At 35.0% G+C, this 528-nt stretch overlaps 1 long non-coding RNA gene across 1 annotated transcript in view; it reads right to left on the bottom strand.

The window, feature by feature from the left end:
* The window catches only part of LOC104999572, a 5186-nt gene that overhangs the window by 3225 nt on the left and 1433 nt on the right, over positions 1–528 (bottom strand). The window lies entirely within an intron of this gene.

Raw genomic sequence — 528 nt, 5'->3', positions numbered from 1 at the left:
TTCGCTGATGTTGAATAAGATTTGAGTTGTAGGTAAAGGCTTTGCCACATACTGTACATTTATAAGGTTTCTCTCCAGTGTGAATTCGCTGATGTTGAGTAAGAAATGAGGAACGATGAAAGGCTTTGTTACATTCTTTACATATATAAGGTTTCTCTCCAGCATGAATTCGCTGATGTTGAGTAAGAAGTGAGTGACAGTTAAATGCTCTGCAACATTCTCTACATTTGAAAGGTTTCCCTCCTGTATGAATTCTCCTATATCTACTTAGATTGGATGACGTACTAAACACTTTCTCACATATCTTACACTTATTTTCTTCCTGTGGATTCTGAACAGTGTCCTGTTGAGTAAGTTCTGAACAGTGATTAGAAACCTTACCATATTCACTACAAGTCCTCTCTCCAGTAGAAGTACTCTTATCTAGAGAAAAACCTGACATTTAATCAAAGGCATTTCTACATTTATTACTTTTAGAATCCTTGTTTGAAGATTCAGGTCCCTGATGTTTCTTTTTTTTTTTTTTTT

This window comes from Bison bison, unplaced genomic scaffold, assembly GCF_000754665.1.
Source record: "Bison bison bison isolate TAMUID 2011002044 unplaced genomic scaffold, Bison_UMD1.0 scf7180017864354, whole genome shotgun sequence".
In the NCBI taxonomy this organism is placed as follows: domain Eukaryota; kingdom Metazoa; phylum Chordata; class Mammalia; order Artiodactyla; family Bovidae; genus Bison; species Bison bison.
The sequence above is the reverse complement of the archived record's forward strand: the minus strand, read 5'-3'. Positions and strand labels throughout refer to the sequence as shown.